At 49.2% G+C, this 23,369-nt stretch overlaps 1 protein-coding gene across 2 annotated transcripts in view; it reads left to right on the top strand.

Annotated features, from left to right (window-relative positions):
* The window catches only part of DNAI1 (dynein axonemal intermediate chain 1), a 232,862-nt gene that overhangs the window by 180,101 nt on the left and 29,392 nt on the right, over positions 1 to 23,369 (top strand). The gene's annotated exons all lie outside the window — the stretch shown is intronic.

Genomic DNA, 23,369 nt, shown 5'->3' with positions numbered 1-23,369 from the left:
ACATGGGAAGTTATTTCAAAAGGGAATCCTTGTGTGGACCCTAGGCCATCCAGGTTGTCTTACGACAGAGTGGGGAGGCTGGTCTTGCCATGTTCTCTTTCCTCCACTGCCTAACAGATCTCTGTGCTGGCTGGATACTGGTGGTAGATGCCCTTCTTTTGCCTCGTGGTGGTGGGATGTGAATTCCTTTGCATTCTGCTGTGAGGCTTTGAATGAGGGCCCAGCTTGGACAGCTGATTAGGGGTAGGAAGGCTGTTGAGTTGCTGGCAGCAGGGAAGAGGGGATAAAGTGCAAGAGGAAAGTTTGAAAACCCTCTAGGCTTTGGGCTCAGGATGGAATATCTAAAGGATGACCTGCTCCAGCATGATGCTGCTCCCCTGCTAAGGTTGCCAGTGGAGAGGGGCCCTGCTGGGTGTCCCACCCCCATCTGAGGTGGGGCTGGTGGCTATGCAGGACAGGACCTCCTCAATGATGAACCTTCTCTATGCACACATAGGGTGGCCACCTGTACACCTCTGAGAGAGAGGACAGGCATCACCCCCAAAGAGGATAAAAGATGACACACGCTTGCATGAAAATTGCATCTGCTATTGGATATGCATAGACTCCCATAGAACTGCTGTAACTTAAATACAGTGCATCTCACTATAATGGGAAAGACTGTGACCAGGTGACTTGTGTGCCTGCCTGCTCAGTCTGCAGTCCAGGTGTTAACCGTCCAGGTTGTTGAGGGCCAACTTCAAGGCTCCTCCTGCTCTCCCCGCTACTTATGGTTCGGTCCCTTTATACCGGACTTGGACTGGACAGCCCTTCAAACAGAGGACACCCTGAAACAGAGGATTGTCCCCTGTAAAGCAGGACACAGGGCCACCTTATGTGTTCTTGCTCTCTGGGGTGTGAATGAGAGCTGGCCCATGTGACTGGTCCCAGGCCACCTTGCCTGCCTGCCTGCCTTTGCCGCCTCTCTCCTGCAGAAAAAACTTGCAGACCCGCGCCTGTGATAAGGCATTGCAGCCAGCAGGAGGCCATCTTGCCTTGTGCTGCAGGCAGCCCCATGGTCCACGGAGCTCGCTCTGGAACACGGAGCAGGCGGCCAGGACTTCTCGCCTCGATATCGGATCCTATTAATGTATGCAAAGCCCAAGCAGCCTGAACAGCGCAGATGAGACCCAGCGCGGGCAAGGTTCTGTTCTGCCCTGTGGCACTTCCCCCTAAGGTTTGGCTCAGAAAAAAGCTCTGCGGTCCGTGTCCTGTGGCCATGCCTTTGATGTGTGTGTCAGATGGAAACCTTCATCACAGAGATTCTTCCTCTTAACCCAGGAACTCATGGAGCAGCCCAGAGGGCATGGGAGCCTGGGTTGAAGGGCTGCAGCAAGTCAGGCTTCCACAGAGCCATGTCAACCTGGGCAGCTGTGGTGCTGTGTGAAGGCAGGCTGCTGCAGGCCCCCTTTGTCGGCGTAGTGGGGACAGCCCCTCGGTGGTCGGTTCACTGCAAACCGCTTCATAGAATCATAGCACAGTAGGGTTGGACGGGGCCTACAAGACCCCTTCCAATCAATGATGCAGTCAATGATTCCTTTGATCTTTGCAGCTGGAGAAAGGCTCCTAGCCCGTCAGCACAATCCTGACATGTATGTTATGGGGATGGGATGAGAAGGAAGGGTGTGAACTGCTCAGTGTTAGGGAAAGCTCCCTGAGCCAAGCAGGGGCAAAAAAGTTGGCTTTGACCCTGGGCTCGCGGGGACCAGTCCAGCCCACCTGGGGTCCAGACCAGGCCTTCCAGGGTTCCCCAGACAGCCACGCCCCCTTCCCCCCAATCACAGGTCATGTGATGGTTTCCCGGACTTTGTACAGTTTTCCCGACTCTAAAAGGCTGAAATGCCTCTTCCAAGGCCCAGTCCACTTAAGGCGCAATCTTATCCGGGTGGTTGGCAGCTTCCAAACTTGGAGGCTGCCGAGTGTCTAACGCAGGGCGGGAGGAGAGCGGTGCTCCATGCTCCAGCCACTCTACATTTCTGCTAGGCAGGCGACTTTGCCTGTCTAGCAGTGGTGCCTTGGGGGTGGGGGAGGGAAGGAGGCTGGGGTGGCCAAAAGAAACAGCATAACACAGCCGCCCCGGTCTCCTCTCCTCCCCACCCCAGGGAACACCCCCTTTTCCTCATCTCTGCACTGTTTTCCAAGTGCGGAGAGGTAGCTGGCATGGTTCTCTCTCCACCAGTTAAAAGGGGGATCGGGATGGGGAGCATGGTTTCCTGGTTCTGAGTCAGGAAACAATCATCCTATGCCCCCGCCCCCTGACGCTGTCTGGTGGGCATAGGATTGCTTTCTTGGTTACTGACTTTAAGCTAAAATATGCTGGTGTTTTGGCACTGCCCCCTTTACCTTCAGCTCTACCCACCACTGAAATGTGGCCCCTGACCTGAGAGCTTCTCTCCAACTGAATTTGGCTCTCCAGCCAGAAGAGGTTCCCCATCCCTGGCTTTAACTGAACAGGTAGCTGAATGAGTGGTGTGGTTCTATTTAGCCCTGTGCTCTGGTGGATTTCCATTAGGCCATGAATACCCTCTTTACACTTGCCATTTTATTACAAGCTGCGAATTGAATATTCTAGCTTCTCTGCTAAGAAAGCGGGGAGCAATCCTATGGCCCCTAGACAGCATCTGGGAAACCACAAGATATTTCGGATTCGTGGATCCAAGGTCAGAGACAGCGCTGACCTTGGATCCAGGAATCCTCACTCCAACACCGCCCCCCTCCCCCTTCCAGCCAGTGTGGAAAGAACTGCGCTGGCTGCCTCTCTGAGGTTGGAAACACAGCCCTGGAGAAGGGGGGGGGGCGTTCTGGTGGGCAGGGAGGGGAGGGGAATGGAGAGGCTGGGATACGAGCTATCCGGAGGCCTCTCCAGCCTCCTTCCCTCCCCCTCCAAAACACCTCAGCTAGATGGGCAAAAAGCCCATCAAGCAAAAATGCAGAGCGGGAGGGAGGTGAAGCTTGCTTACAGTCATCACGATAGGATTGCGCCTTGAAACACATCCCAACAGCCACTATTTTCAAAGATGGAGTTTCTAGCTCTCGTGGTGAGTAGCAACCTCTGAGAAAATGGGGATTCAAACATCACAGAATGAAACTAGAGGCTGGAAGTTGGGGCACTGTGCAGTAGTGCCCCACTCCAAGGCTCCCAAGTGTCGTTTTAGAAGATTTGGAAGACTGGTTGGCTTGCAGTGTCAGCAGTTGAGAAAAGCTCCCCGCATGGCTCAGATGGGCTGGAGACTTTGCAATCTTTTAATTTTTTCCCAGATTATGTGGCTTGGCTCATTTATGTGGGTTCTCTGCAGCTTGTCTGCTTAGCAGGCACTTTTTAAAGATATGCCGCCTTCTCTCTGTGGCATACCATGGTCTGGATAGAGTGAATGGATCTGTGGGCTTGGTGGGTAGTTGCCCAAGACTATCCTGGCCTTTCACACACTTTCCAGCTCTGTGGTTCTGCATTCTGCACAGTTCCCTGTCCCTCCCCAAGGCTTTGAGCTCCTGCCCCAGCAAAAGGAAGTCGTGGAAAAATTGCCCAGAGTTTACATGTATAATAAATAGGTAAACTAAGGAAAATGTGTGCAGATTTGCATAAACGTCACCATTTATTTATGTATCCTTACCAGGGAGTGAGACCTATTGAACTCTGTTGGACTTACTTCTCTGTAAGCATGTTTAGGAATGTGCTAGTCTCTAAAGTACATTGAAGATTTTATCTTGCCTTTTCACTCAACTGTAAGGCTGATCTTTAATATTCCCATTTTATAAAAGGGGTGGTAACTGAGGCTGAAAGAAAATTGGTGCTCTGGTGGAGTGCCAGTGTTCCAGGACCAGAATCCAAATCCTTTGGCTTTAAGTCATCTTTGAAATATTGCTGTAACTGAGTGCCCAGAAGATCAGGAAAAATATCATGCAGCCTTTGGTGTAAAGTTGCTGTCATGAGTAGAGCGCAGCTCTTGTTCCATTTCGCCAAACCCCTTTCAGAGGGCTCACCCAAACATTTCATCCATAAACTTTTCATCCACATTTCTAACAATTAGTGCCTTCGAAGACCCAGAGTTGGATAAAGGACCTGCTTTCCGTGGGAGAAAGGCCTTTGCTTGCAGATGGTCCCTCCACCAGATTTTGGGGAGTCCCCCCCCCCACACAGCACAACTCACCCCATTCATCAGTGTCTCCTGACTCTCTGTGTAGCATTTTCAGGGGCTGCAGGGGCTGCCATGGGAAGGAGTAGGAAGGAGAGGTCTACTTTAGCCAGCACAGTTGATTCATCCTAAATCTGGATCCAAGCCCCCCATAGAGAGTGATAGGAGTCCAAATGGTTTGGTATACTAATTATTTTAATCTGCACCAGTACCCAGAAATGGGGCAGTGGGGGGGGGGTGTTCTTTGCAATCAAAAGCACACTGCACCTCTGGGCCCCCAAATCCACTTAAATATAGGAGGATAAAATTATCAAATGGAGGATAAGGCTATCAGTGGCTACTAGTCCTGGTGGTTAAATGCTACCTCTAGTATCAGAGGCAGGATGCCTATGCACACCAGTTGCTGGGGAACATGGGCGGGAGGGTGCTGTTGTACTCATGCCCTGCTTGTGGGTTTCCCAGGGGCAGCTGGGTGACCGCTGTGTGCACAGAATGCTGGGGCCCATCTGCGTAGGAGATTTACCCTAGTGGTGCTGTGGTTCACAGTCATCCATGACACACAATGTCATTGCCACTCCACACCAAACCCATTCTTTCCCGTTGAAAACCCACATTTTTCGCAAAGGCATTTTGCGCCTTTAACCCAGCTTCGGCGCAGTTCCAGTGGAGTGTGCCTCATATCCTCGAATTGGATGTGGCTTACTCCATGTCTTTTGGGGGTGGGGTGGGGTTTGATGTTATGTCACCATAGGTAGGCTGCCCCTTTTCCCACCCCATTCATATGTGGCAAGGAAGATCGGGCGAGTAGCAAGCTGCTAATTAGCGGCTTGCTACTCGCTGAGAAAGAGGTGTTGGATAAACATGTCTACTCAAATGTAAGGAGCAGAGAGAAGGGGCAGGAAGCCATTCTCCCAGGCTCCAGATGAAAAGATCGGAGGGGAGGAGGGAAAGTTGCACTCATAAGTGCTTTTCCAGACGTGTGCAGGAGAAAAGAATTGGGGCTCTGTAAACATATCTTCTCAGATGTAAGGAGCAGAGGGGAGCTGAGACAAGGGGTGGGCGCCTTTTTCCGTATCAGCAACAAGCAGAGAGAAGGGGTGGAAGAGCCCTGTTAGGAGGAAGGGAAAGTTGCGATCGCTGCTTTGTAAATATACTTAGATGTAAGGAGCAGAGGTGAGAAAGCAAGCAAAGGGGGCGCCAAAGGGGCGCCGTTCTGCCACCTGCGCCCCCCACCGGTGGGGCCCCTGGGGCTCGCTGGTTCCCTGGTGGCGGCAGCGGTGCTTGGCGGGGTCCCATAGCATAGCACCCATATGGGTGCTTGGCTCCCATAGCATTTCACTGAGCGCAGGAGCAGGGAGAGGGGCGAGGTTGTTGTTGTTCAGTCGTTCAGTCGTGTCCGACTCTTCGTGACCCCACGGACCATAGCACGCCAGGCCTTCCTGTCCTGCACTCTCTCCCGGAGTGCGCTCAAGTTCATATTCATTCATCGGTGATGCTATCTAGCCATCTCATCCTCTGCCGTCCCCTTCTCCTTTTACCTTCAGTCTTTCCCAGCATCAGGGTCTTTTCCAGAGAGTTTTCTCTTCGCATTAGGTGGCCAAAATATTTGAGCTTCAATTTCAGTATCTGTCTTTCCAATGAGCACTCAGGGTTGATTTCCTTTAGGATGGACTGATTTGACCTCCTTGCAGTCCAGGGGACTCGTAAGAGTCTTCTCCAGCACCACAGTTCGAAGGCATCAATTCTTCGGCGCTCAGCCTTCCTTATAGTCCAGCTCTCACAGCCATACATTACTACTGGGAAAACCATAGCTTTGATTAGACGGACCTTTGTCGGCAAGGTGATGTCTCTGCTTCTTACTACGCTGTCTAGGTTTGCCATAGCTTTCCTCCCAAGGAGCAAGCGTCTTTTAATTTCATGGCTACAGTCACTGTCTGCGGTGATCTTGGAGCCCAAGAAAGTAAAATCTGTCACTGCTTCCATTTCTTCCCCTTCCATATGCCAGGAAGTGATGGGGCCAGATGCCATGATCTTCGTTTTTTTAATGTTGAGTTTCAAACCAGCTTTTGCACTCTCCTCTTTCACCCTCAACAAGAGGCTCTTGAGATCCTCTTCGCTTTCTGCCATTAGGGTGGTATCATCGGCATATCGGAGGTTGTTGATAATTCTCCCAGCAATCTTAATTCCGACCTCTGATTCATCCAACCCGGCATTTCTCATGATGTACTCTGCATATAAGTTAAATAAGCAGGGTGACAATATGCAGCCGTGTCGTACTCCTTTCCCAATTTTGAACCACTCGGTTGTTCCATGTCTGGTTCTTACTGCTGCTGCTTGACCCTCGTACAGGTTTCTCAGGAGACAGGTAAGGTGGTCTGGTACTCCCATCACTTTAAGAATTTGCCACAGTTTGTTGTGATCCACACAATCAAAGGCTTTAGCGTAGTCAATGAAGCAGAAATAGACGTTTTTCTGGAATTCTCTTGCTTTCTCCATGATCCAGCGAATGTTGGTGATTTGATCTCTAGTTCCTCTGCCTCTTCGAAACCCAGCTTGGACTTCCGGTAGTTCTCGGTTCGCATACTGCTGAAGCCTAGCTTGTAGGATTTTGAGCATCACTTTGCTGGCATGTGAAATGAGCGCAATTGTGCGGTAGTTTGAACACTCTTTGGCGTTGCCCTTCTTTGGAATTGGAATGTAAACTGACCTTTTCCAGTCTTGCGGCCATTGTTGAGTGTTCCAAATTTGTTGGCATATTGAATGCAGCACTTTAACAGTATCATCTTTTAGGATTTTAAATAGCTCAGCTGGAATACTGTCATCTCCACTAGCTTTGTTGTTAGTAATGCTTCCTAAGGCCCACTTGACTTCACTCTCTAGGATGTCCGGCTCAAGTTCAGTGACCGCACTATCATGGCTATCAGGGACATTAAGATCTTTCCTGTATAGTTCTTCTGTGTATGCTTGCCACCTCTTCTTAATCTCATCTGCATCTGTTAGGTCCCTGCCTTCTTTGTTCTTTATCATGCCCGTCTTTGCACAAAACGTTCCCTTGAGATCTCCAATTTTCTTGAAGAGATCTCTAGTCTTTCCCCTTCTGTTGTTTTCCTCGATTTCTTTGCATTGTTCATTTAAGAAGGCCTTCTTGTCTCTCCTTGCTATTCTCTGGAACTCTGCATTCAGTTGGATATATCTTCCCCTTTCTCCCTTGCTTTTCGCTTCCCTTGTTTCCTCAGCTATTTGTAAAGCCTCATCAGACAGCCACTTGGCTTTCTTGTATTTCTTTTTCTTTGGGATGGATTGAGTTGCTGCCTCCTGAACAATGTTACGGACCTCCGTCCATAGTTCCTCAGGCACTCTGTCTATCAGGTCTAATCCCTGAAATCTATTCCTCACCTCCACTGTATATTCATAAGGGATATGATTTAGGTCATACCTGAATGGTTGAGTGGTTTTCCCGACGTTCTTCAATTTAAGCCGAAATTTTGCAACAAGAACCTCATGATCTGAGCCACAGTCAGCTCCAGGTCTTGTTTTTACTGACTGTATGGAGCTTCTCCATCTTTGGCTGCAAAGGACATAATCAATCTGATTTCGATATTGCCCATCTGGTGATGTCCATGTGTAGAGTCGTCTCTTGTGCTGTTGGAAAAGAGTGTTTGCTATGATCAGCGTGTTCTCTTGGCAAAACTCTATTAGCTTTTGTCCTGCTTCATTTTGTACACCAAGGCCATGCCTGCCTGTTATCCCAGTGATTTCTTGACTTCCTACTTTAGCATTCCAATCCCCTATGATGAAGAGGACATCTTTTTTTGGTGTTAGTTCTAGAAGGTGTTGTAGGTCTTCATAGAACCAATCAACCTCAGCTTCTTCGGCATCAGTGGTTGGGGCATAGACTTGAATTACTGTGATGTTGAATGGTTTGCCTTGGATTCGTACTGAGATCGTTCTATCATTTTTAAGATTGTACCCCAGTACTGCTTTTCCCACCCTTTTGTTGACTATGAGTGCTACTCCATTTCTTCTAAGGGATTCTTGCCCACAATAGTAGATATGATGGTCACCTGAATTAAATTCGCCCATGCCTGTCCATTTGAGTTCACTGATTCCCAAAATGTCGATGTTCCATCTTGCCATCTCACGTTTGACCACCTCCAGCTTACCTTGATTCATTGATCTGACATTCCAGGTTCCTAAACAATATTGTTCTGTACATCATCAGATTTTCTTTTCACCACCAGACACATCCACAGCTGAGTGTCCTTTCGGCTTTGGCCCAGCCGCTTCACTCTTTCTGGCGCTACTTGGAAATACCCTCTGCTCTTCCCCAGTACACCTTCCGACCTGAGGGGCTCATCTTCCGGTGTCATCTCTTTTAGCCTTGTGCTACGTTCCATGGGGTTTTCTTGGCAAGAATACTGGAGTGGGTTGCCATTTCCTTCTCCAGTGGACCACATTTTGTCAGAACTCTCTGCCATGACCTGCCCGTCCTGGGTGGCCCTGCACGGCATAGCTTATGGCTTCACTGAGTTACGCAAGCCCCTTCGCCACAACAAGGCAGTGATCCATGAAGGGGAGGGGCGAGGTGCCAGCCCGTTGTTTCCAATCTCTGCTCTTACGGGAGAGTGAGGGAATGGGAGGAGTCAGCTGTTGGCTTCTCCCTAGCTGACCATCAGAGGTTTGGAAATATCAATATCGCCACACCTTCAGATATGAAGGGGGCTGGTTCTCTCCTTTCTCCTTTTTAATTTCTTTGCATCAAGGAACAACAAGCTGGCATGGATAGCCACGCCTACTCAGAAGTAAATCACATTTTCTTCAATGAGACAGTCAGCAAGTTGCTTTTGGGTTCCTTTTGTAAACAAAAAAGTCTCCATGCAGCATCATACTATCGCACCCCCGAGGGCTTACTGAATGGCAACAAAAATGAAGGAATAATTGATTCCCCCCCCCCCCGGGGTAGTTTTTCACTCACTCCTGCAGTGCCCTCCCCCTCCCCCTCCCCACCCCCTTCCTGATTCTCTCCTTTCTTTGCCTCAAGGAACAACTGCTGAAACTGTGCCACTGCCCAGAAGTAAATCACATTCTGTTCAATGGGGCTTACTCCTGAGGAAGTCAGCAGGTTGTTTTTGGGATGAAAAAACTCGCCACTCTTTCTCACCAAGCTTAATGAATGTAAAAAAAAAAGGAGGGGGGGAGGAAACGTGTTGATGTTGTTCGGTCATGGAACATATTTCCCCACATATGCACGGAATAGCATGGTTTCTACTGCTGTTTGCCCCAAGACAGTGGTTTCCCCCCAGTATACACAGCATTAGCTGACAACGTGTGCCATGGAAGGAGGAAATCTGCAATGGTGACAATCCGGTTTTACATAGAATCATCTCAGAAAGCGTCTCCATGTGCATGTGGCCCTCGACTAGATGGACTCTTGATCTGTTCCAGTATGGCTCTTCTTATATTCTTAGTGGGACCATTGAGGGGAATAATACACTGGTGTTAATTGTACCCACTTTGGAGAGGCTGTTGTCACCTGGAATGAGCCAGACAAAGGAAGTCACCAGTGCTCTTTGAAGTTAGGGATATCATTTCATCTGGGTGGCTCAGAACAAATAGCGACCTTTTGTCTTCGTAAACAGAAGGGAGTGCCCCTTTCTTATTATAAAAACAAAACCAACCACACATGGCACCTATGAAAAAGAAGTGGATGCCTGATCCACTCTGCCTAAAGCTGAAGAAAAGTGAAGGAGAAAGATACTTTATAATTTTTTTCTTTAAAAAAAGCAAAGTAGTAAGCCAAAGAGAGACTTTTATTGCACTACCAGGAAATGTTTATTCTGTGTCAGGTGTGGAGGAAGAGGTGCTGACGCCTGTGATGCCTCATTTCAGTGATTCAGGGCATCCTTTCTCCAGCAGAGGTTCACTCCCCCATCCCCCTCCAGAGAGAGAGAGAGCATCAAGCTCATCACCTGGCCCCTGGCTGTGTTAAGAACAGCCAGCCACAGTTATGAGAGGCCAGGAGTGTGGCTGCGTGGCATGGAGGGCTTTGTTCCTCCGGAGGCTGTCCTCAAGGCCACATATGGGCTTGCTGGGGCAGACTGGTCCTGATGCGGCCTTACAAGGGCCGAAGAAGGTGTGATGGAGGCAGCCACATTTGTGGTTCGTTCATAGATAAACTGGGCAGCATGGGATGGGGGTCGGGGTGTGGGTGGCAAGGAGGTCTGATTTTTGCAAGCCAAGTTGGTGTTGGGGGCTGTGTCTTCCCACCACCTTGCCTCAGTGTGCTCCATTGCAGCGGGCATTTGTTCTCCCCAGCCTGGCTGGGAGTGAGTCGGACTGGAAAGAAAAGGTCGAGAAACCACAGAGCATGGCATGGGATGGAGGCAGGGGAGGAGGTCTCAGCTCCCCTCACCACATGCACATTTTGATGTGAAAATTAGATCTCCAATCCCTGATGTGTACATGCAGACAGCAGAGACATGAGCACCAAACAGGCTTATCCCCATATAGGCCTGAAACTACAGGGGCCAGCCCTCCACCCCAGCCCAGCAATGCCATTGCATTCCCCTCCATTTCTGCCGGTCTTGTGCAGGAGAACTTCCTTGTGGCATTCATAATGGTAGTGATTTTATTCTGTGGCAGGAACAGAAGTTTGGAGAGCATTTAATAAACGTTGCATGCAAAATTATAAAGCAGGCATTTGCCAGAGAGTATTTTAAAAGTTTAATTAGGAATCTGATCCAGTCAAGATCTTGATGAAAAAAGCTATAGTTGGCTAATACGTGTGTGTGTGTGTGTGTGTGTGTGAGAGAGAGAGAGAGAGAGAGAGAGAGAGAGTGTATTCCCTTTCAGGAAGCCTGAAAGAGGGATCACTGTGGTTGATGTGCACATTTCTCCCAACTTCATTTCCTCTTCTAAACAGGTTTGGCAGGTTTTTGCATTGTTTTTAAAACCTGCCAGACCTGTTTGAGCAGAGATGACAATGGACAAAAAGGAAATGTGTGTGCATGCTATAGGAAGCAATGCCCATCTCAAGCCCTTTTCATTTCTCTGAAATTCTCTCCAGCCTTAATCTCATCTAACAACATGAATCAGTTAAAAAGCTTGTTTGAGCCTCTTTCACACCATTTGTATCTCGTGTGGATGTTTTTAATGCAGGAGTGAATGGGGACTATAAAACGAGGTGAGTTTTCCAGTCACATTACAGATTATGGGAGTATGCAAAGCACATTAGCATCTTCTGTATAGGCTGTTAAAGGTGCCAAGATACGATTTTTTTTACTGCAGTCTCTCCAGATGAAAGAACAGTTTTCCCCTGCTGCTTTCTTGGCTCCCCTTTAACTGGAGCCCCCTCTGTCCTTCCACCCCAGAGACTTCCTAAAAGGCCTCATCCATCCCATTTGTCCCTCAGAGACCTCCCAAAGCTCAACTGCAGCCAGTGAAGTTGGCACCCTCATCCTCCTCACTGGAGGCTTGGGCAAGGCCAGCAGGTAACTGCCCCCCCCCCCCAGTTCTCCATGTGGCTGGAACCCCTCCTCTGGGTGAGGCCTCTTCCTCACTGAAGCCATCTTCTGTCTGGGCTGTAGTGCTATGCAAATGCACCTCCATACAAAAAGGGTCAAATTTGATCAGGAAGGCCATACGCTTCAGTCTTTAGCTTTCCACTTGCAGTTGGATCTCATTAGATTTGAGGCTGGAACCCGTACCCGTGCTGGGGACAGCAGTCTTTGACCTGGCTGTGTGGCATCTCTGCTGTTCCTTCCTAGCCTGATTATCCTGCTCCTTGCGGAGAAGAGGGAGGACCAGAGAGTATCCTGCACTATTTACAGCCACAGCCTCTCACCCTGGCTGGTACCATTTTGGCCCTGGATCCAGCAAAAGGTTCCACAATTAGGGTGGCCACTTATGAATTGCCCCCAAAAGAAAAGAGGACATTCATCACCACAAAAGATGGCAGAAGAGGGGAGTGATTTGCATAACATTTGCACATGCTAATTTATAATTATAGGCGCAAATTTAATAATTATAATAATTACAATTTAAATAGAAATACAGTACATCTTTAAACCAGATTTGGACATGTCAGCCCCTTCAAAGAGAGGACTGTCCTCTGTAAAAGTGGCCACCTGGCCACACTATGACAACAGTTTGCCCCCTGCCTGGGAGAGTTGTAGCCTGGTCCAGATTTTTGGCTCATTGTGCTCAGTGAAGCCTGTTTCATATCCTGGAGCTGTTAAGGTGCCATCTCTGGCTCAGAAGTTGGAAAACTCCATGTAAGTGGCCATTCAAGCTCCTCAAGGGAGCATCAGAAGGGCTCCCTGCTTTCCTCCAGTTTCCTCTCTGCTTATCCGCCTGTCCCCATAGCACGTGCCATTCCCTCTGAACTCTCTCCGGCATTCAGTCTGGCTGGCGTTCCTGGATGGTTTCAAGATGAAGTGGGTTCCCCCAGGAACCTGGCCATCATGCATTCGCGTGGGCAAGACAGAAATATCTCCTCTGTTGAGCAGAGAGCTGTTCCATTTTTTCCTCATTGCCACATGATTCAGTGGATCTCTTAAGCATCTGGTGCATGGCTATCCAAAGACATCGTGCTGTTCCACGCAGCTGCTCCACATCACCCTAGAGATGCGCCTTGGAATCACTTGTGAAGTTGTAAAGGGCATCATTTCATATCATTTCATTGATTACATTTCTATACCCCACAATAGCCAAAGCTCTCTGGGCAGTTTACAAAGATTAAAAACCTTAAAAATTCAATATTGCACATAATATAAAAAGCATAATCATACAAACATATAAACAGACCACACCCATACACACACACACACACACACACACTATAAACAACTTTAACAATCAACAGTAAGAAATCCCAGGACGCCATTAAAAAAGGATGCCATTGTGCAACTCTCTGTTGATGCACGGCCACAGAGCATCCAAGAATTGTGCCCCAGGTTACAATGGGGCTGCTCCAACAGCCCCTGTGGCATTGCAAGGGACCCCTGGGTGCACTGCACGCTGCTTCATCGATGACCCTAAAAATAATGTGTGTGTGTGTGTGTGTGTGTGTGTGTGTGGGGAGGGGGAATCCCAGCAACCAGTAGGGTGGCCATGTGTCCTATTTTACAAAGGGCAGTTCTTTGTTTGAAGAGCTGTCCAGTCCAAGTCCAGTTTAAAGACGGAGAACCCTAAGACACGCACACCAGAAGTTGCCGATCACCAGTAGCACCTGCCCAGCAGGCACACTGGCCACGTGGTCACAGTCTTCCCCGGTATGGTGAGCTGCACTGTCTTTCTATCTATATTATCAGTCCTTGCAGCAAAAAATCAGGCTGTTGGGCTTTGCACATTTAATGGGCCCAAAGTCAGCAATAAAACTCTCATTGATATAAATGGGACTTGGCCCCATACATCAGCTCATGCATTTTATTCCCGGCCTCCCGAGTGAGAGCCAGAGAAGCCATTGGCAAGCAGCCTGCAGGTTCCAGAGCCTCTGGGTCCAGGGCATGGAGTGTGTTTTGCCCCGAGGCAAAAGAGCCCTGCTGCTGCTCCATGTATGAAGCTTTCTGGTGGCTGTTTGAAAACCGTCATGTTTTCTAGGACTGTTTTTGCCAAATCCGGCCTGGAGAGTATTTATGAACTGCTCCCTTTTTGGCTTTGCAAAGATTTCCTTCAGGAAGTAGATTCTGGGGAGGAGGCGCGGGTTCAGTTTTAAGTTTTAAAATCCAATGTATTTATTTAGATTTTTTTTTAAAAAAATCTGTATCCTGCTTTTCCAGGCAATTAGCCTCCATAAAGCGGTTTACAATATAATTTATGTATAAATACATTTTAAAACAATATCCTATACAATAAAGCACTTTAAAATATAAAGCATATATGAAATATACTGAAGTTCAGCTGTCAGCATAAAAAATAATCCCAATCCAGACCAATAAAGGTAAAACACAGAGCAATAAAAGTTTCAAACTCCCGTCCGAGCATCAGCAATGACAAGCAGATTGCAATAAAAAGGCCTTTGAAGCCCATTTAAAACCAGCTAGAGAGAGGAACAAATACATATCCCGTGGGAGGGAGTCCCACACCACTGAAGAGGCCCTTTCTCTTGCGCCCACCAGTCCAATTGACCCTGAGGGTGGGCTTGTAACCAGGGCCTCTGAGGGCCTGGGCAAGTTCAAACAGGTGTAGGTGAGCCTTCACCTAACCTGGTCCCAAACCATCAGGGCTTTAAAGGTAACCACCAGCCCTTGAAATTGGGCCTGGAAACATATGTGCCACTGATGTAGCCGGCACAGAGTGGGCGTTCTGTGCTTTGACCACTTGGCCCTCACAAGCAGCCAGGCAGCGGCATTCTGCACCAGCTGCAGCTTCTGAACAGTCCCCCGTACAGCACATTACATACCCAGGTGTAACCAGGGCATAAGAACTGAGTCAAGGCCTGCTTCCTCTCAATAGGGACACAGCTGGCAAATAAAGTGAGGCTGATAAAAAGCACTTCTGGTCACCGATGCCCCTTACGCCTCCATCGCCAGCACCTGATCCAGGAGGGACTCCCAGCTGTGCACTTGGTCTTTGCAGGAGGGGCAGTGCCATCTCACCCAGGACCAGGTACACATCTCCCTCTAAATCGGCAGATCTCCCCACCCTCGGGACCTTTGTCTTCTCTGGACTCAACTACAGCTTGTTCGCCCTCATCCATCCTCAGACTGCCTCTAGACAACTGTTCAGAGTTTCCACAGCCTCCCTAGGATTAGTTGGTAGATGTGGAAGCAAAAGGCAGAGCTGCGTGTCATCTCCATATTGAGGACACTTTAGCCCAATCCTCTGGACGACGTCCCCCGGCAGCCTCGTGGAAGCCTTGAGCAGCATGGAAGACAAGATGAACCCCCTGAGGGACCCCACAGACCATCGGCCATGGGGAAAAACAGTGGCCCCGAGCACCATCTTCTGGATTCATCCCTCCTGGAAAGACAGGAGGCATCCTAGCACCGTACCCTTCAGCCATACCCTGTCTGGGCAACCCAGAAAGATACCATGGCTGAAGGCATCGAAGGCTGCTGAGATGTCTAGGAGAACAAACAGGGCTGCACTCCCACCATCTGTTCCCCAGTGTAAGTCATCCACCAGGGTGGCCAGGACTGTTTTTGTCCCCCAAACAAGCCTGAAACCAGATGCAGATAATCATATAATTGAAGATGCAATAAATCCAGGCACTACATATCGCACTGTTCCTTGCAAGATGTAAAGGTGATGGCCATGATTCCCCACTCCTCATTTTATCTTCTGTCAGTCCTTGCCTGCTGACTGCAGCCACCCAGCAAATAGCAGCAATAACTCACTGCCGGATAAGCTGGGTCGTAAACCTGTCCAAGGCTAGGAAAGGAGGAGGCTAGAGCGGGGGGCTTTACCAGTTTGACAAATCCACGACAGCGTGGCAGAGAGAAGTTTGTTTTCCAGTCCAAGGTCTAAACAAAGGGATTCAGGAGCAAGGCTGAGGTTCAGGTTCGAGGTGGGGCTGATGAGATCCAGCACGTGGAAACCATGTTGTTCTCCAGCAGCTTTGTCCCTGCCTGCTTCCTGCTTTTAAGGGCAGCGTCGTGGATCAGCTGCTGGCAATCAGTCCTCTGGCCTCTGGCCCTCTCTTAAACGGAAAGAGGCTCGCCTTCATTGCTCTTTGACATGAAGCCGGCTTCGCTCTGCTGGGGTCAGTGGAACTTTGCCCTCTGAATCCTCTGGGAAGCTGCAGCCGGGCATGGCTCTTCCACAGGGGGCTCTGGCTACTTCTGTGCTAGTCCTTTCCCCTGGGTCTAGAGCCTGCCATTCCCCATTGTCCTTGGAGGAGTCCAAGGGAGGCATGACATCTTCACAATACCTTTGTGAAGTGAGGGGCTTTGCTTGAGGGAGTGACTGGCCCGAGGCCAGCCGGTGAACTGTCTGGCAGACTAGGGATTTGAACCTCTTGAAGGAAAGCCTTAAATGCAGACCCTTACCACCCTGGCTGTCTAATAAGAGCATAAATGCCTTTACTTTAGGGTGGGTAGTGGCAAGTAGGGGTGTACACCGCCGGGTTCCGCAGGTGGGGGAGGCGATCTGTTCCTCCCCCCTGGAATCCTGCCTGGCTGGCTCCGCTCCGTGGCCAGGCCGCAGAGCCACCGGCCAGGCCAACTCGCAGCGGGGCCTCCAGCCACTGCCGCGCTGGTGCGGATGCAAATGGTGTCCTGTGTAGGGGACGCCATTTGCGTCCCTACGCTGGCCCGTGATAGGCTACGTAAATATTTACATATCCTATCACGGCTAAAGCAGGGACGCAAATGGCATCCCCTACGCCATTTGCGTTCCCGCTTTAGCTGTGATGGGCTACGTAAATATTTATGTAGCCTAACACAGCAAAAAAAAAGGAACGCAAATGGCAGCGGCTACAGCGGCCGCCATTTGCATTCCCTTTTTTAGCTGTGATAGGCTACGTAAATATTTACGTAGCCTATCACAGCCTCTGCAGGGACACAAATGGCGTCCCTGCATTAGCCATGATAGGCTACGTAAGTATTTATGTAGCCTATCACGGCCATTCGAAAGATGTGAATGGCAGCTGCAGACGTGGCCGCCATTCGAGGCGCGCCGCAACGGCCGACCAAGGTAGGCTCCATTCCAGGCCCATTTCGCGGGACGGGGGGTGGGGGGCTTCGTTCCGCCATGGATTTCGGGGGGCTGAATGCGCTGGCATTCAGCCTCACCGAGATCCGTGGCGGAATTCTCTGCCATGCCTAGCGCCAAGCATAGGTTTGCTTAACACCAGTTACCTCAGAGATGCTTGTCACATCAGAAAGGCCTGCACTGGCTACAGGGACTACAAAGGGAAATGGAAAGGGCAAGGATCTGGGACTTATGGCAACTGTAACACCCCACTCTTCCTCTAGTTCCATTTGGCTTTTGAGTCTTTAGCAGAAAGTACCCCATATATTTTCAAGTTTTTCTTGATAGCAATGAGGACTAGAAGCTTTCTTTCAAACGAGTGCTGAATATCTTTGAATTCTGAGAAAGTGATCAGAATTTCCACATTAGATGTCCAGAGTCCAGAACCTGGTTTGCAGTTTGAGCCGTGTCGGCGTCTAGATCCCAGGTTAATGCACAGCCTCTGTCTAGGTCTTGCGTTAATGCGCGGTCTCCACTCGCACTCTCTCTTTCCTGCCACTCCAAGCCCCTTCCTTAAAAACCACGTGAAGCGAAGGGCCAAGGAGAGCTTGCTGGCTTCCTTCAAGGGCTTCCCTCCTTTTCCAAGCACTGGACCCAAGCCCGGATCTCTTTGCTGCGTGTGGCTTCAGGCGGCCAACTCCGCAGTTGGTATATCTCACGAAAGAGGCACTCCTCCCATCCAGAGCAGCTGTGCTGTTCTGAAGATAGTCCTGTTTGGCACATATGTTTTCTCCTTATGAACCTTATATCCCCAGAAGGGCTCAAAGCCTCTCGCAAAGGATAACGTTCTTTCCTGAGAGCCTGGCAAATCTCCATCCTTTTGCGTAACAGAAGCACAAGAAAAGGGAGGCTGCAAGCGGGGCGTCAAAGGAAACCAGAGGGAACGTCCTCACTTCGAAATGTATTGTGTCCCTTAACAACAGCAGAGGTGGGGGAGGAGACCCAGGGACACTGTGCCACGGGTGCATCGTTTCAAAGGTTTCCTTCTTAAAAGTTTTCGGTGGTCAGAATATATTCCCTCTCCAGGCATCGGCCGGGGCCACATTGTAGCCAAAGTTCAACACCTTTAATGTCTGGTGGAGTTGGGGAGAGCCACGTTATAGAGGACGGTGCCAGCGCCAGGTTTCTGAGGGCCTTGGGCAAGGCCCCCTCCCTCGGGAGCCCACCCTCGGGAGCCCACCCTCTTTCACTCATGGTCACCCGCTGCTCTTGCTCCTCCTCCTCCTCCTCTTTCCCATCCTTGCTCACGCTTGCTTGCTCAACAGGCAGAGAGCCGGGGAGCGAGCAGACCAGGGCATCTCCTGCACCACCACCACCACTGTGGTCTGGGCCAGAGCGAGAGGCAGGGAACAAGCAGGGTGAAGAGGAGGAGCCAGTCCGGCTTGCGTGTGGGCCCTTGGCAGGTGCCCCATCGTGCCTTTCCTTGCTGCCGGCCCTGACAGAGGAGGTCAACGAAGCCAGGAAAGTCTTTGCTGAAGAACTGGGCCTTAAGGAGGGCCGGGGGTAAAGGGCCGGGGGGGTGCATGCGTGGGAAGCACTTGGAGCAGCGGGACAACGGCCGCAGCAGAGGGGTGGGAGAAGGAGCCCGGGTGCTTCCCTGTGAGCGTGCACGCTGTTGGCTGCTCACGTGCTATTGATGTCAGGGCCGCGCCTGAATTGCGATCAGGATTTCTTGTAGTTTAAAAATGGTGATGATGATAGAAGCAGGGGTGGAGGAATCCAGTTGGGACTGTAATGCTGGGGTGGGGGGGTATTCCTTCCACCTTGCTGTTTTCTCAGTTAAAATTGCACCTGCCTCTCGACGCTGCTGTTTACCCTGCAGCGAAAACTGGGAAAACAGCAGCAAGCCACAGCAACTTTGTGTGCATGGGGTGTGGGGGAGGTCAAGAACATCAGACCAAGGGTCCCTCTAGTCCAGCATTCTGTTCGCACAGTGGCCAACTGGCTGTCGACCAGGAGCCCACAAGCAGGACAGGAGTGCAGCAGCACCCTCAGCTTAATCAGAAAAACAGTATTGTTATGTTAACACCCCCTGTGCCCTAGTGCTAAGGTCCTGACTGGATTTGGCCTCTTCTCCCCAGGTGCTATTAATGTTTTGAAAAACACAGGCAGTCCTGATCACAGATGTGCCTTCTAATGTCTCATTTGGCACTTCGTGTCCTGCTGTTGGCTCAGAGTCAACAACAGGACAGAGCGGAAGAAAAGTGGGAGAGGGACATTGGTAATGAAAGTGAGTATTCTGTTCACATACCACACACCCACTGAAGTAAGCCTGTGCGTGAAAGTCCCCAGTGGGTTTACAAGTGACTTTGAGAGAAGAGGGGAAGAAGTGCTGTAAGGAGAGATGAGATTAGCTTGGACTGAGAGCTTAGACATTAAGGACTAGACGGTCCTCATAGCGAATGTGTTGGAATCCAGATATAACCATTTCGAGAGGGGTAGCTGTGTTTGTCTGTTGCATCAAAAACAACAGTCTCACGGCACCTTAAAGACTAGAAATGTATTATGGCAGAAGCTGTTATTATGCCATAATAAAGGTGTTAGTCTATACGGTGCAGCAAGACTGTTGTTTTTACTCCAGAGATGTTACAGTTATCCTCTAGCCTACAAAGAGCCTTTCTATCCATTCCTGAAGAGAAGCATCCGTTCGCTTCTCTTCAGGCTTATCTTCTGCGCACACACAAAAGCAAAACTGAAATAATCAGAGGCCTGAACACTGGACTACCTGAGCAGCTCCCAGCAATGTAGAATTAAAAAAGGAAGGAAAAAGGCCTCGCTCAGAATAGGACAAAGGAACAAGGAGAAAAGATGCAGAGCTGAAATCAGGAAGGCAAAGGCACAAAAATGACAACAGGAGGCTGCATGGGGAAGGAAGGCTATTTGTGGAAGAAAGGGAGGGAGACGTCCACCTTGCTGGAGGAGCAACAGCAGCGTTGGGCCAATAGTTGGCTAAAGAGTAAAGGATGGACCTCTGGGTGGAGGATGCAGATCAAAGGGCCTCCTCAGGTGTGACAAAGAATGCAAGTCAGGATGCATAGAATAAGTTCAAGAAGCAATGTGGTGTAATTTTCTTTTAACATCTGATAGAAACTTTGATGTTGCTGTGTAGCTTTGTAAAACAGAAATGCAGCTGTGGGGTGGGGGTGGAAGGAGAGAACGTAGGTTCTGATAACCAGAAATGTTGGAACTGGGCAGACAACCCAAACATATATCTGCACATAGCTGAGGCTGTATTCACAATCACAGCTGGTGCCAAAGTTGCTACAGCAGCCATTCCAGGCAAGGCAAGTTTGCCATTGGGTGACCATCAACAACTGTACCCCATAATGGCTTAGAAAGATGTTCCTCAAACTGTGTGTATCAGGGTGGTATTTTGGAGGCAGGAGTGGGGCGAGAAGGCAAAACTAATCTATTAGTTGATTACAAATTACAGATCTTAAGTAGCTATTGTTTTATTTTTATTTCTTTAGTGCATTTCCCAACTGCTTTTCAAGACTGTGGTTTTTCCTAGGTGGACTGCTGTCTAAGTCTAATGCCATATCTCTTATGGCAGGAGTGGGGAACCCCTTTCAGCTGGATAGCTCAAATCCGTTTTGGAGAAGGTCTTGTAGTCCACATTACACTGGTGGGCAGGGCCGAAGGCAAAGTGGGTGGGGGCAAAAATATAAAAGCTACAACCCCACCCCAGGCACCCAGCATATTTTGGCTTAAAGCTCTTCGTGCCAGGAAATAAGACTTAGGAAAAGCATTTCAACCGTTTAGGACGGAGAAAAAACTGCAGAAAAGGCAGGAACCTTTTTTTTACACCATGTTCGCTCTCCCCACTAACATGCTAACAATGCAATCCTATGCATGTCTACTCAGAAGTAAGTCTCTCTGAGCTCAATGGAACTTACTTCCAGGTACGTGTGCATTGGATTGCAGCCTAAGTTACTGATTAAGCATTTTTTGTTTGCACCAGTGCTGCTAAACAAGATCTTATCAAACCTCTTCTCCTTATCAAGCAAACCATCTTCCTGATCCGTATCAACCTGCATGTGTGGAATAGCCAGAGAGCTTCGGCTATTGGGCAGTATAGAAATAAATAAATAAACAAATAAACAAGCGCTTTAAGGCTGGCAATGGGAATTTCCGTCATTTAGCTGCTGAGTAAAATGCATTTTTCTGTTCTGACTGGATGTGCTGTTTCAGTCTGTCTTAAATGACTGGCAGACATTTTACTGCAGAGGGCTAGATGCTTACGTTTCCCTTTATTGGGTAACAAAGTGCTGATAGTCCACGTTTCTCTTTTGGTAAGTGTCTTGCTGTCCCTGCTTAGCTAATGGCTAACAGAAGCAAGACAAGAGTGGAGCAAACTGGTTTCTGAGTCTGAAAGTGTTTCCAGAGGAGAATTTATTGTGCAACCACCCTGCCCAGGCATGGAAATGTATGGGGGGGGGGGATGGGCATGTCCAGGAATCGTCATCGTCCACTTATAACCCACTCGTGTATCCCCACCGCTTCTTCTGTCTTTCTTCTCCCCACAAAAAATATGTTAAGGAGGGAAAGATGGAATAGCTGCACAGTGCCTTTTGATTGCTAGGAACCCTCTGTCTGCAAGTACCCCTGTTGTGCTAACTCCTGTTGGGCTAAATATATGCCTTTATTTTACTAAAAAGTGAAAGGGTCAGGGGGTACAATTTTGACTCACAGTCAATGCCTAGACCTCCTCCCACTTGTGAACAAATTGCTCTGCTGGACAAAGAAGATGCTGTTGGGTCTTGTCTTGCTGCATCCAGTGAAACCCATGGAAAATACTACCTTCGCTTTTCGTTTCTGGAGCTCAGTTACTCATCTGCCTATGGGTGTTTTAGGGAAGCTGGAAACAGAGACTGAAGTTGACAAGGGTAGCTATAAAGAATCAAGCCCAGGCCTCTCTCCTCCAATTGGCTGCAACTCTCCAAGGCCATGGGCTGAGGTCTTTTCCAACCCTGGTATGTGAAATGGATCCTTTAAATTGGAGATGACAGGGATTGAACCTGGGGGCGTTTGCATGCAAAGCAAATGCTCTGTCACTAAGCCAGGGCCCTTCCTGTACTGCACAGGTAGAGATGCATAAGTTTCAAAATGCAAAACAAATGTAGCTGCATCACAGAATTGATCTGAATGAAATGTAAAATCAGCCTGCTCTCACATGCAGTTTCCTCCAGTGCAAAAGCATAGACTTCCCTCTCCCTGCCGTCTTCTCATGTCCTGCTTGGAGGCTTCTCATTGGGGCATCTGGTTGGCCACTGTGTGAAACAGGATGCTGGACTAGTTGGACTTTTGGTCTGATCCAGCAGGGCTCTTAGTACAGTTCCTCTTCATCTACCTGTGCTGAACCTTTAATGAGCTTCCGCCACGCATTAAAAACTTGGTTGTTCAGGCAGGCATTTGGGGTGGGTTAGGGTATTTTTAGAAATACGATGTTTTAAAGTAGAATTTTATTGTTTTAAAAATGTATTGCTGTACACTGCCCAGAGCGGCCGGGTGACCAGCCAGATGAGCGATTAAGAAATTCCATAACTAAATAAACCTTATCTGAACGAATGCTAAGGCTCCTCTCTCTCTCATCCATTTCTGCTAGCTTTTTCCATTGGAAGTCTAGATTTGGCCTCCTTTCTTTCTTTTCTTTTTAAAGTGTCTACCTGATGTTTACTTTGTCTGCAGTACCTAGGCAAGTGTAATTAATTCAGTTTAGCCAAGGATGAGTGCGCATTCCAGAGGGCTTTTCTCATGCTCACACAAGCATGGGAGGTGAAGGTTGGCTTGTCCTTTAATCATCACAGGTTTGGTGGGGGGGGGGGGGTTGGATGAGCTCCATAAAACCTAATGCTTGTGTCAGCATCTGTGTCAGCAGTTGGGTAGGAAGGGCTTTCTGGCCAGGCACCCTTCCTGCCCTGTGTCCCGCTTTTGAGACTGTCAGTCTCTACATAAACATTCAAGTACCACTGATACATGGCTTTGTCAGTTCATTTGTAAGTTACTTCAAACGCTTCTTGCAGGCTGTTGCCAGAGTGTGTCCAGTGGGCACCTTGCTCCATCTGGAGTGCTGGTTTGCCCCATCTAAGGTTTTTTGTCGGATCGTTGCAAAAACAAATTTCTCCATTTGTGTCATGACAACTTAGAGTAAATCCCTGACAAGCATTTGACTGCAGTGAACTAGATGTTTAAGTTTCCCTTTTTGGGGTAATAGACTGCCGATGGTCCAAATTTCTCTTGTTGTTAGTGTCCGTAAAGACATTTTGGTTTGCTTTGTAAGGAGAATGTAGAACCTGAACCCAATGCTTTATGGCAGGGGTCCCCAACCCCCGGGCTGCAGACCGGGACTGGTCTGTGGCCTGTTAGGAACCGGGCCGCATTAGGGGTATGTGAAACCCCCTTACCTTGGGTCTGCGGGCGGGGGGAGGCGATCCGTCCCTCCCCCCCCGGAATCCTCACCGGCTCTGAATCCTCCAAATCTTCACCCCAGCCGGCTCTGCTCCA

The sequence above is a fragment of the Heloderma suspectum genome, chromosome 2 (assembly GCF_057233095.1).
Source record: "Heloderma suspectum isolate Gila_16-S chromosome 2, 16-S_ref, whole genome shotgun sequence".
Taxonomy (NCBI): domain Eukaryota; kingdom Metazoa; phylum Chordata; class Lepidosauria; order Squamata; family Helodermatidae; genus Heloderma; species Heloderma suspectum.
The sequence above is the reverse complement of the archived record's forward strand: the minus strand, read 5'-3'. Positions and strand labels throughout refer to the sequence as shown.